The sequence below is a fragment of the Lagopus muta genome, chromosome 9, assembly GCF_023343835.1.
Source record: "Lagopus muta isolate bLagMut1 chromosome 9, bLagMut1 primary, whole genome shotgun sequence".
Taxonomy (NCBI): domain Eukaryota; kingdom Metazoa; phylum Chordata; class Aves; order Galliformes; family Phasianidae; genus Lagopus; species Lagopus muta.
Window position 1 is genome coordinate 14,702,351 of NC_064441.1, and position 13,041 is coordinate 14,715,391.

General features: G+C 39.7%; 1 long non-coding RNA gene across 2 annotated transcripts; it reads left to right on the top strand.

The window, feature by feature from the left end:
• The first annotated feature begins 491 nt into the window (after nucleotides 1-491).
• On the top strand, nucleotides 492-6,355 carry LOC125697846 (uncharacterized). 2 transcript variants are annotated; one of them, XR_007378956.1, is made up of 4 exons: nucleotides 492-565; nucleotides 1,392-1,488; nucleotides 2,746-2,818; nucleotides 5,264-6,355. It is a non-coding gene; the product is annotated as an uncharacterized LOC125697846 (long non-coding RNA). The 2 variants fall into 2 exon arrangements; XR_007378957.1 differs by lacking the exon at nucleotides 2,746-2,818.
• Nucleotides 6,356-13,041: the final 6,686 nt, after the last annotated feature.

The following is a 13,041-nucleotide window of genomic DNA, read 5'->3' on the forward strand; positions in this document are numbered from 1 at the left end:
ACCCCTACTGGTCACACAGCTGAACTGCCTTCACCTGTGCTCCACGGGCTGACTGGGTGCTTTGCCCAGGTGCTCAATCAGTGGTGTGTAACTTGTTGTATGTCACCTATGGAGAATGAAATAAACCAAAAGACAATACTAAGGAAATGAACGTGTAAAATATGCTGGGAGGACAGTACCAGATGCTCTCTCTACTCAATTAAAGAGCCTTTTAAAAAAAGGTATCAAAATCCAAGAGAATATAACTCAAGGTCACTGGCGAAAACAAACTGTAACAGTAAGATAGAAAACTGCTATCCCTTAAAACTGATTTAAAAACATGCAACGAGTGTTCAGTAACTGTTGAGTCATGGCCTGAACCACTGATTGAGCACTTGGGGAAAGGACTCAGACAACCCTGGGAGCACAGGTGAAGGCAGTTCAGCTGTGTGACCAGAAGGGGTGGAGCCTGGCTGCACCTCTCTTAGACCTCATTTAAGGGCTGACTGCCCCTGGTGAAGGGTCTCTTTTTGGAGATCCTTTCTGGTGAGGTTTTCTTTTGCAAATATAGAATCTTCTGAGATGGGTAAGTGGTCTTCTTCTTTTCCTTCTCAGTATCTGTTGTGCTACTCCTTCTGTTGTCTTACCTTTGTTGCAATACCTTTCTCATTGTATTAGCTGCCCACTTGCTGCAAATGGACAAGCAGACGCTTCTCTTTGTTTTGCTTGACCAGGGGAATCTTAATAATCATTAGCAAAGTAATCATTAATAAAGCAGCCTGAACATTGTTGATTATAATAATGCTATATGCAGAAAGTATTCTATTGAGTAGTTCTTTTTGCAGGTGCAACGTAACTTACATCTCATTGCTTATAGTTGCTATAACTGCAAAATGAAGTTATATTCTGCTTTTGGTAGAGAGTCTTTATTAATACTGTAGCAATAAGAATTTGTGATTTTTTTCTTATTTCTGTAAAGTATTCAAGTACTGTAGGGCTTTTTTCTTTTTTTCAGAAAATATGGGTTCTGATCCTTTTTTTATTTCTTATTAATTTTTTAACAGCTTTGTTGCAAGGCTGTATCAGTAATCTGGTGATGTTCTTGTGTGTTCTCCCAGCCTGTACTGTGCAAGGACAACTGGAGCAGTGTTTCTGTAGGGCAAGGGAACATCATTTTTCAGTACTCTCAAGTTCCTGGCTCTGAAAGTTGAGCTAATCTGGAAGCAATACTGAAGGGCTTCATCTGGCACTCCCTGTAAAGAAGGATTTGTCTAAGATAGTGAAGGAATTTCTCCAGAAGTTACAATAAGCCTCTTCTTAGAAGTCTTTTCCTGTTCTGTGTTCTCATGGATATAGGTGGAGAACTTGTGTTTTTTGTGCTTTATCTCTTTGAACTAATGTCACTTCTACAGCATGTACACTCACCGTACCAATCCACATCGTGTGCCCCCTGCAGAGAGGTTCAGGAAGCATTGGGAAGAAGAGCTGCTGCCTTTTGGTCTCTGAAAGGTGACCTGAAGTTTTACCTTGTGACTCTGTCTTATTTCTGAATTTTGTATAGTGAAAAAAAACCTGTATTTCCCTTGGAAGCTTTGAATTCCTTGAGCATTATATTCACAATTGAATTGGGAATTGCTTATTTGCTTGTTTTGGTTTGCTTTTAACTTTCTAGAATTGTCTTTAAGTCATGGGGTGTGCACCCATAAGCCTCAATTGCCCTTACCAGCCCCACCTGGGTCCCCACACCCGCTGCCCAGGATCCCCATTTAAGATCAGTCCCATAGAGGCACTTCCTTTTCCTTTAGTTCAGTTTTTAAAGCACTCAGCAGGAACTATAAAGCTGCAGTACAAAGGAGAAAGGTATTTGAAATGAAGATCAAATGGGTTTTATGGCCATTTAAGGCTTTTTAATATAGGCAATATTGTAAGGATTATAATCAAATACTATAAAACTATTGAATATTGCCAAACCAGAGAGTTGCATTGTTCCTGTAGGTTGTAGCTATCAGATTGCAGTCAAGAGAATTTTCAGCCATGCCTGGCAAAAAAGAATTTTCTGGCAAATGTAATATATTTTATCTGACCAGCTGGAAGATAAGTAAAAGAACTTTCTGGCAGAGGAGGCCTTCAACTCTAAAACAGAAACAGACTTCAAAGTTAAATACAAATTGAGGGATGTTTTTCTTGATTAACTTTGGAGCATCCTGGAAGTTGTGCCCAGCAGCAGAGTGGCAGTACCCTTTCTCATCTGTGTGCATAGGAAATAGGTGTTGTTTGAAGCTAACCTAAACACAAACAAGTTTCACTTCCTTTCTGTCATACTGCTGTTGTAGCCATCATGTTCTAAGTACAGACAAAAGTGTGTAGTGCTGCTTGTTGGCAGACCCAGCAAATACAGGTAGAAGTTTTCTACACCTAGAGCAGCAGTAGGAGCTACTTCAGTGTTGTACCTGTGCCTGCCTGTCATGGTGTGCAGCTGAGGCTGAGAAATGGTCTGCTGTGATGCTGTCACTGTACAAGCAGCCTCAATGCTCAGGCTGCTGTCCTCTGTAGCTTACTTTCTGCTTTATTAGAAGTTATTGCCTGTCACCCATCTGCTGATGTTTCTAGTCTTTAAACACAATCACAAGGCTTGTGGCCTGGCTGCAGCTGTCTTCAGGGGCTGGAGGTGGCAGAGCTCACATCATCCTGCTTAGAGCAGGCAATGCAGCTCTGAGTGCAAATAAGCAGTGCAGCCTAGAGCTGTGTTATTTACCTGTTCCACAGACAATCCTGAAAGCAGAGGCTGCAGTGGAGAGCATGTCATTGGTATGGAACGGGCTCCAGCAAGGGAGTACAGGTAGTGCTTGGCCTTCTGTGTGGGTGCTGATGTGAACTTGTTCAGGTTTATGGGGATCTTCCTGCTTTCTAGGTAGAAGGGCAGGTTTTTCAGGTGTTCCAGGGAGGCAAACCCTCCTACTTCCAGGAGACTCTAAGGGTTTTCTTGGAGATTTCCCTTGGGAACCTCTTTCTCTCCAACCAAAATACATGTGGGCATTTGCAGCTTTTTATTTCAGCAGCTGTGTAATATGTATTTTTCTGCTACTTGTCACATTTACTTTGGTTCTTCATTGCTTTTTAATTTTTGTTTCTGTTTAGTGACCTTGAGAAAAATATTTTTAATTATTTGTTTTCTTTACTAGCTCTCAATCTGTAAAATAATGGTCTCTGGCAGCTTTTGGCATTGTGAAGTACCAAGATCAGTTGTGATGAGGTGACTCAGCATTCTGCACAGCTGCTTGTGAATATTTCAGCCAGGCCTCTGCTTGATTAATGAGCATTGGCTTCTTCTTGAGATAATTCTTGCTGGAGTTTGCCCAAGGGCTACAGAGTGGGCGCTCGAGGGAATTTAGTGGAAGGAATCTGTATTTGAAATGACTTCTTTTAGATCTGTTTACTTAATGATTGCTTGCTTGAAGGTGATGCCCATAATAAGGGGGAAAAGTCAGTTAAAAGTGTTAAAAAAAAAAAAACAAAAAACTTTTGTTAGAATTTCACTGTTCATGTGTTAAAGACAGTCCTCTCTGCAGGAGGATTCTTGGCAGATCCTCTTACCTGGGCTGTGTCCCTGAAGTAGGTTGGAGCACAAAGGATGTGAGTTTGCATGCACATGGTACCTTCCAGTGGAGGCACTTCTGATGCTGGGAACTTGGCAGCAAGTGTTACTCCCCTTCCTGCTCCTGTCAGCATTGCTCTCCTCAGAGATGGCTGATGTACCCATGTTTATATCAGTCATCAGCCATATAGGAACATGGATTTAATTTCATTTTCTGAAGAAATGAATGTGTGGCAATTCTACTATAAATTAGCCTCATGTTAATTTTTGAATCGATGAACCCATTTGAGTTGCATCTGCCAGAACTGTGCACTGCTTATGGGCAGAACAACTGCTCCCTGCAGCTACCTGTGGCTCCTGCATGTAGCGGTCATGATACCCACTGCATCAGCAGCTTTGTGAGTAAGGACAGAGCTTTACAGGCCTGTGCCACGTGGTGTTTCTCTTCCAGGTAGCTGGTCAGGAAGATGTTAGGGAGACTTGAGACCGTTAAGTTGGAAATAGGAAGCAGGGAGGGAGAGGAGTAGCCAAGCGGTGTTGAGAATGTGCTGGTGGAGCAAGTGTTCTGGTTTAAACTGGATATTTAGAATAGGAAATTGGGGTAAATATGTCTGCTACTCATAACTTCTTCTATTTTATAAGAAGTTGAACATGTGTTCTTATGCAGTGTTAGGTTGGGGGAAGTGAAATAGCAAAAAAAAAACCTTCCATGTACATAATCTGTGCTGTGCTTGAGTGTATCTATTGGTGTGTGAAAGAAAAGTTTCTCTGAAGTAATCATAACTTCAGAATGTATGAAAAAGTACACTGAAATGAAGAAAGTACCAGAAGACAAAACACAATGTCTGTTTTTAGAGTATCTGTCAATCTGTAGCCATAGTAAACAGGTAATCAGAACCTTCTTAATTTGTGCAAGTTGCTGCATTTAAGGGCTGAATTAACTAAAGCATATCTCTATGAAATAACCTTCATTACACAAATCAGTTTGCTGATGGATTACTGAATTTGCAGCCAAAATAGTACCCCACAATGGGTGTGAAGTTTCCTGATCATCTAATAAATTGATAACTTTGAAGCCTAGTTGTGACAATTTAAATGTCATCACTATTAAACAAGTTGCCAAAATGCAAACAACTATCCTAAGTCATTAAAATGTAATTATAAAGGACAGCTGGGTCTGCTATCAATCTGGGCTGTTGGGACTCATAATGGGGGAAAAATATGAAAGTTCCACACAAAGCAAAATGAGATTGCTGTATGTGCCAGTGAGAACCTGCATGGGAAGCAAATGCAACGTACTTTGTGCAGACAGTTGCTGGTGCTATTAGAAGGCTTACAGATATGGACATTATGGATATGGATGTAGGAGAGAATGGCTGCATGACATCCAGCAAATGTCTGTACCTTCTCTATGCCTTATATGGAAATTCCTTTTGCTTTGGGTAGTTTTTTCTAATGAGATGGATAGACTGGATAGCAAAGGTAATCTAGCAGAAGTGACTATGAAGGACTACGTTCTCTCTTTTGTAGAGAGCCAGCACAGGTGTTAAGCCCTGTTTTGAGAACCAGGTGGGCTTTAAATTATAGTATGCCTATTTTGGTTGAAAAATATTAATAGAGAGAAAAAGAACTATCAGGCTTTGCAGGACTGTACTAGGTCTGTTTGACAGCTGCTTTTCTTTTTAACAGACAGAAAAAAAGGAAATAAAGATAAGCAAGAATTGTTTGGAGGAATAAGTGAAGATGAAAGATGACTGCACAGAAAATAAGCCTTGAGAGTCAAGCTGGAGCATCATGGGTTTCCCTGGGAGGAGAGGGTGCTGGGGCAGGGACCTGGGCACCCTGGGGACTGTAAGGTGCTCAGCCTGAAGAACTGGGAAGCCCCACCTTCCCCTACTGGCTGCAGCTGTGCCAGCCCTCAGATGCCTGCCCTTTTCTGCCACAGCTGTTTTTCATTATTTGTTGTTGGAGATTACTCCCCTTCACCTGCTGGGTGCATGACTATGATGGAGAAGATCAGTAATTTCACCTGCATGTGCCAGTAGTGTTCATAAAACAATTGTACAGAACTAGAAGGTCTGAGCCTTCTTCCAGTGGGGTGTGGAAATAATGTCTTCCTTAGTGGGCCTAATTGAAACTGGAAAAGCAAGTTATGAATGGCCTCCAAACAAAACTTCCAGATTCCAAGATGTAAAGCCTCACTGAAATGTCTGTAATGCAAACAGCAACTTCAGTCCCTGCTTAAGACTTGCAGCTCCTGCTGTAGATGGTAAGCTCTAAATTCATACTAGTTTCAGCTGCTTCCCAATAGGCTTTGTCTGTTATAGAGTGATGTGGTATCTAGTTGTTTGTAGATTATGATATGTACACTGTAAGTGGAGGTAGGATTGTTATACTGCTTCATTGAACTAGGAACATCAAAGGGGTTCACAGTCTCCTGGTACTGTTTATACATTTTATGGGGCTGCCAGCTTCCATAACTAAGCCCTGTTTTCCCTGTACGTGCAAGACAGGTAGGAGTTGATAACTGGTAATCTAAAAGAAACACTTCATTTTGTGTATCTTAATGCGTAAGATACTTTTTGAGGCTTCTGTGAACTGAAATATAGACAAAATGCCTATCTATGAATGTCAATATATTACTTGGAATACTTTAGATTTTTCTGTAAATCAGCCTATAGTGTATTGCTCACATGAAATAACAGTTGAATATTCTGTAGTCTATTCCATGGTGTATTCTAACTGGTCAGTATTCCTGCAATACACAGCTATCAAATTCTCCATGCATCTTTTTCTACTGTGGAGTAAATCCTAGTGATCCCTTCCTTTGTGTTTTTGGAAATGATACAGTGTGGTATATGAGTGTGATTACCCACCTCTTACTTTTCTGAATTGTAACTTTTTTGTTTGTCTTTGAGGAGAATCAGTTGGTATGGAGCTTAGAGAACCATTTAAGATTAGGAACGGTTTCTAATGAACAGATTTTCTGATGCAAATGGAAATCCAAGTTGAGAGTATTTTTTTCCTTTTATATGCAGGCAGCTGTAGGTCACAACAGACTTGGTTTGTTTTTGGGCTGTCCTACTCAAGGGCATGAAGCTTCAGCCTATCAACAAAAAAAATGAGATGCTAACCTGCCAAATATAGGGAAATGAATAAATGGAAGAACAATAAAAGTCAGTAAAGGAGGAAATCTCATGCAGTGTGAATGATTTCCTACATAGCGTAAGCAAAATTTTCTGCTGTTTGTTTCACACTGCTACACTAAGGAAGAATGAATTTTAGTCACCAGTGCTGTTATGAAAAGCATGCAAATTCTACAGATCGCACTGGCTAATGGATAGATTGGTTATTTTGAAAAAGGAGAAGTAAGCTTTCCTGTAATTTCCATCCAAGTCCTCCCTATGTGAGATGACAACTCACTGCTGTTTTAGGAAATTGCTAGTTTTCTGTGAACACTGAGAAGGTCTTGAAATTAACTTAGTAAAGGTGAGGCTATGTGATACTTCTTGCTGCATTGTGAGAATCAGCAGAATGACATTGTAAAATATCCATAGTGATAGTCAAAGTCTGCAGGGAGTAAGGTCAAAGAAAGGTTAGCAGCTGACATCAAATCAGAAGCCAGGTGTGCTGACCCTTAATCATAGGCTTTGTGGACTGCAATTCAGCATAACATTATTGAATTCACCTTTAGATTAAGCTGGCCTGCTCTGACATACACAAACCCATATGCAAGTTAATGGCTGTGGCATCCACTTAATTATGCAAGCTTTGATAACAGATCAGTGAGGTGACCTCTGCAACCACTATTTTCAAGGTCCTTAACTATTTGCATTTTCAACAAACAATGTGGCATTCCCTATTTAGGTCACGTTAGACCATTAGTTCTGTGTATACAAATTACAACCTGGGAATAGTAATCTGCACAGAAGATTTTTTTGTGATTACATTAGAGTTGTTGAAATCAGCACTTGCATGCTGAAAGTCATCTGTTCAGGTACTGATAGCAGATCTTTGGCTTTGAAGGAAATGCTCTTAAAGACAGTCCCTAATAGTCAGTGAACTATAATTAAGCACATATGCAAACCCTAGCTTCCTTGTTGCTTGTATGGTTCTGCAGTCTTTGATCATGAGACTGCTCTGTAGAGGTTATTTGCCTTAATGCTGACATGGAAGAGGGTTCACATGGTATGAATGAAATTTCTTCTAGTTTAACAAACATTTTTGGATTATTGTAAAGTTAACAATGACATATTGATGTGGTGTTATCTTTATTCTGTGGATGTGCTTTCCACTTGCTCACTTATGCAGTGCTTACTCAACAAACTGTGTGGTAATCAGTAGTATTAAGGTCACCAGCAACAGAGCTGCCTGTTATACTATGCACTAAAGGCACTTAGTGAATACTGCACCAATACAAAATCAAACTTTTTGCTGATTCCACTGAAATTACTCCCCTTCAATGCAGCTACAGAATGGGATTCAGCCAGAGGCTGGTCAGGAGTCCTATGCCCTCTGCAGTATTTACTGCATGTAGCTTGACTTGGTACTCAATAAGGAAAATGTGCTAAAGGGTTGGCATATTTCTGAGATTGTAAAACTTGCTCTCTTCTCAGTGAGGTTACTTCAGTGGGAATTGTGTATTCCTAAGTGAAAGACCTTGACAGTGTCCTTAAGGACCTGGAAATCTGCATAAAATGTTATAAACAAAGCATAGTGCCCCAGAACTCAGTGCTCTGTTGTCTCTCCAAGACAAGGTGGTTTGGGTGGATGGGCTGTATCTTTGGGCCAGTACTTTTCTATGTCTGATTTTTTTTTTTTTTTTTTACGGTATTTCCCATGTTCATCAACTCCTATTTTACTCTCTTGCATTCTGTTCTTTGTTCTAAATAATTGTTGCTGTGGGAAGTACATGTGAAGTCTTGGCTGTATAAAGCTGCTTCCATAGAGTCAACTGTGGTCCTCCGCTACTCTTCTTTTAGAGAAATGTGCTTCTAACAGAGAACTTCACGAGTCTTAAGGCTTCAGTCTTTACGTTTTTCATGTATGCATATTGTCTTTTGGATGCCTAATGTGCATTAGTCAGAGCTATGAATGAAGTGCAGGACTCCCAAAGTGTGGAGCAGACATCCCTGCTGTTTGCTGTGTTGTTGGCACGAGTTGCGTTGTGTAGATCTCCAATAGGCTGGCAGAATTAGACATTACAATCCAGTTCATCAGCTGCACCCATCAGTGTGTGTCTATAGAGCAAATTCTGAACTGCTGATACCAGTAGCAGTCACCAGGTTTGGCTGGAAGAAAGCATGATTAATATCTTGTATTTTTAGAGGTCTCAGTAAGGTAGTGCAAATAATTCCTACCGAAGCCAGTCTGTGGCTGATCGGTGAAGCTGTGTTTTGCTGTAACACATATACACAGGAGCCTGGTGCCCAGAAGGCTAAAAGCTGTTTAGCAAGTTGGACCTATGTTTTTACACCAAGTTTGCTATAGCACTGAAGTAACAAAAGAAGCTACTGTAGATCCCATTTAATTAAAGTCAAAAGACACTTGAAGTTAGTTAAGTATGAAATTGTTTCATAATGAGACTGAATTCCTTTGGGATATTAATTTTTTTTTTAATTTTTCCACCAAATGGGCAGGTTTAGACTGGAGGTTATGAACAAAAGCTGGATGCTTCTGCTGGAATTCTTTGTATAGGAATAATTACTGAAGGCAACATTTTAACTTATCTTTTAGTTCCAGACTTGACAGCCATTTGAGATGATTAGGGTGAAACAGACCTCTCAATTAACTTTTCTTCAGGTTGTTCTGCAGACTCAGGAAGACATTATTTATACTCTGCTCATGTATTTCAGTAGATCTTTGTCATTGTGTGGCCAGAAACATCTGTTTGAAACAACAGAAGCTGAGATTGAATTAATTCTATCGTATAGAATAGTGATTAATGGCAACAAACTCTATGGCTATAGAATTGTGCAACAACTGGAGCCTTGCTGATAGCATGGATAAATTGAAGGTTTCATTGTATTGAGATGTCAGTCTCAAATCTGTAATCGCTGCTAAATAATTCTTAAAGGATTAAAAAGCCCAAGAGGTATCCTGTCCTTGTGTAAATTCCCAATTCCTTTGCTATCTCCTGCTATTTTTAGAAGTGGTGGAATAAAGAGACAAATCAGCCAGGCAACTATATTCACTCATAGTCTAATCCTGTGAAAGAGGGAACAAGCAAGGCAGCTGCGTACATCAGAAAATCCTTAGTAGCATGTTCTGGTCTTTATTTTGGGTAAAAATATTCAAACTGGAAAATTGTGATCCTTAAAGACTTCAGTATGAGAAAGGAGGAAAAGGACTGACGCATGGAGAAGGGGCGTCTGCAGGCAGCCTCTGTGAATGCTGTCAGTAACTACCAGGAAATGACAGGGTGCAAAAGGTACTGAATTAAGTCAAATATTTTACTTCACACTATTTGCACTAGCTTTGTGTGTATAAGAAGGCAATATATACAGAAGTTATGTGAAAAGCTAGAGGAATACAAATGCTGCAAAATTATAGGGATACTGGGTGAGAAAATAAGTAAAACTGCTCTAGAGATACCTTGAGGTAAGGGACCTCCAATAGAGCAGTAAAGGTAAAATTCCTGCAGGGTGTGGCCTCAGGTCTGTCATCTGCAACTCAATCCTTGTTTTAGAGCTTTGCCTCTGGCTTTCTTCTGATACAAGATGCAAAGTCAAGAGTGTGTTCATGGTGCTCCAGTTTATCTCCTCATAGTGCTGTAGTCTCACCAAGGGAAGGCCTGGAAAGCAGTCAAATGCAGACAACCTATTTCATGGGTCCCCAGCTGTTTCCATAATTGGCTTGGTTTCCCAGATTTCACAATTGTGTTCTGCTGGTACCTTTAGTCTGTCCAGCTCCATCAATGGCAGAGTTTTGTTGCCTACCTACACCCAGAGACAATGCAAGAACTGCCTACTTTGAGACCCTCCTCTCCTTAGCTGGTCGCGTGTCTCGGGTGACAAACAGTGGCTTGCTGTCCTTTCTGTGTGAATGCAAACATGTTAATCTGATTAAAGAAACTTTGAGAAGAGGGTGCTGTGAGATTGACTATGTTTGGATGGTATGGAAAGGCATTATGAACTCTGTCTGGCCATTAACAATTTTCAGTAGTGCTCTGTAGGGGAAAAAAAAATCTAGTGCATGTGATAGCATAATAGGAGGGGAGGATGTATTTATGTAAATGAACTCAAACATTCCCAAGAATTAATAAATTAAGTGGTTGGAAAAGCTAGCAGAGGATAATAGGCATGGAGACCTTCTGCTTGTCAGCAGAGATGGTTAATTGGTTGGACTTACTGTAGCACTGTGCATGCCAAAGAGAAGCAAAATCCTTTTGAGTGCTAGAAAATCACCTAATAGCAATAACTGCAGAGCAATATGTTGTACTCATGTATTTGTTATATGTATTAAATGCTGTTATTAATACTTGTGTGTGGGGCTTTGTGAATGCATAGTGAAATAAATTACAAAAGTCCAGTTTACTCAATAGTGTTTTGCAGGCCCTCTGTAACAAAAAAAAAAAAGTAGCAGAATTCAACCCGAATTTCTTAGAAGATCTGTATTTTGGTTTCCAAATTAAAAAAAAGTAGGGCTTGCTAGCTCACTTATTAGATTTAAATTTCTAGGGGTAATTAGTGGAAGAGATGGAAATCCTGCTCTGTATTTATAAGCTATGTCAAGCTGAATACAGTATTAAGGCAACAAATAGCTTTCTCTAATTTAGTTAAATGCACAGAGGAGGCCAGTATGTATTTAATACCATTTAATTTAGATAACCTTGCTTATTTTTTGATAAATCTGATGTTGGCAATGATAGCACTCTATTAGAACTTTTATTTATGCTTATAATTTTAGGATTTAAGCTGCAGGTCCTAGGTTGATTACAGACTGTAGCTAAAAAAACAGGAAAGAATGCAAGAACCTGAGAACTCCCATATAGGAATAGTATAACCTGTCAATTCTGATTCTCAGAGGCTGTGTAAACTGCACATGACATAGTCCAGGTTTTCTAAAACAGTTGTCAGAATTGGGGGAAAAAATTAAACTCAGGTGAATGTTTGATTTGTGATGTTTGTTTTTCAGTTGATTGTATCTCATCCTTCTCCCAGGACACTTTCTTTAATTCAGCTAATACATCTCTTCCAGATAAACATTTGTACATAAATTACTATTTCCTTTTCTTTCTCTATATGCTACATTTTTTCCTTTCTGCTGGTATATTTTCAGTGTAAACAAATTGAGTTTACTTTGGTCTTGGAGTGACTGGTGTCTTGGATCTTCTCAGTTTACTAATGAAACACTTGAACTGATATACAAGCCTGTTTTTTATGTAAAATGGGCTTAATTGTTTTATAGCTAGATCAAGACTTGAATGATAGCCTGCTCCGTATTTTTCTTTCTGGCAATCAGGAAGAAGAATGTATTTCCCTGTTGTTAAGCTCCCAGGAATCTCAAAAGGCACTTTTTGCAGAACACGAGTGGTGGTGAGGAAGAAAAAATTTGTTTGAGTTTCTTCATGCAGACAGAACTCAAAACTGTCAACTGGATTTTGTCTACAAGTCTTAAATTTCATTTTGTCTGGGATTAGTCAATTTTGAGTTTTGGAACTAGTAAGAACATTATTTTAACATGAAAATGGAGGTTAAGTTCTTCTAGTGCTTTCCTTTGCATGACAGTGTGTGTGCATGCAGGTATACTTGCTCATTTGTGGACATACATGAAGAGAAGTATTTTTTTCAGTGCTTGATACAGCCCTCTGTTCTCACTCCAACCAAGTCCAAAGTAAAGCACAATAACCACTGTGCTTATGTGTGGTTATGCTGTGGTTTTATATTTTAAGTTTAAAAAAGCTTGAAAAACTGCAGCTAATGCACTTCAGCTGCAGGTGCACCTTTGCACCTCTGGATGATGACCCTGCCTAAGCATTTCCCATGCAACTTCTTGCTCACTGACATAAGGCTATGGGGGTAATGGTTAGAAAGGTTGTGCAGAAATCAGGTAGGAGGAGGTAACAGATGAGGACTGATAACTGCATCTAGTTGAGATGACTCCATGGGAAGTTTGGTTCAGTCTAGAGAGACCACTTGCTGTGGAAGGCAGCATGATTATAATATTTAAGGTATTTTTCACATGCACAAAGGCTTTTTGCATGAGAGGTGTAATGTAGAACAGTGTATTTCTAGTGAAGTTACTATATTAGTGCTGCTTGCACTATACAGGAGCTCATGGATATTTCCTGGGCCTTATCCCAGAAACTGCTCAGATAGTATGGTTTAGGAAAGGTATAGGATTCTCAGTAAGTCATTCACTTTGTACTTTGAATCATTCCCTGTCCAGTAGATCTTTCAAGAAGTCCTTACTATAGCATCTTAAAGGAGTATTTGGCAGGTTCATAGATGTCCCTGTTTAAATAA